Below are 523 nucleotides of genomic sequence, written 5' to 3' on the forward strand. Positions count from 1 at the left end.
AAAAAAAAAAAAAAAAAAATTATTTAGAGATGGGAGTCTCACTTTTCTTTTTGTCCAGGCTGGTCTTGAACTCCTGGCCTCAAGTGTTCCTCCCATCTTAGCCTCCCAAAGTGCTTGGATTACAGGCATGAGCCAACGTTCCCAGCTATTATTTTGGTTTTAAAAATCTCTTCCTCCAGTTCCTATATAAATGGAATAAACCAAAGTTGTTTATCACAACAAAGAATTTAATTATGTTGGCCAAAAATTAATTTGATAATACTCATGTGTTCACGTTGGTGCGCACATAGATCTGGAAGGCTACTCACGAGATAGTGGTGGTGGTTACAGGGGCTTACCCTTTTTCCTTCGTTGCCCATTTTCTCAAACATTTTTGAAATAAAGCATATACAATATTATTTTGCAATTTCAAAAGGAACTTCAATGAAAATTTGAACTTATAGTGCTAAGAGTTGTAGAGTGAAAGGAGTGATCAAAGTGACTTCAACTGAGTTTTCAAGGGCAGGTGCAATCAAATGTGAAC

This window comes from Rhinopithecus bieti, unplaced genomic scaffold (genome assembly GCF_001698545.2).
Source record: "Rhinopithecus bieti isolate Rb0 unplaced genomic scaffold, ASM169854v2 scaffold_14229, whole genome shotgun sequence".
In the NCBI taxonomy this organism is placed as follows: Eukaryota; Metazoa; Chordata; class Mammalia; order Primates; family Cercopithecidae; genus Rhinopithecus; species Rhinopithecus bieti.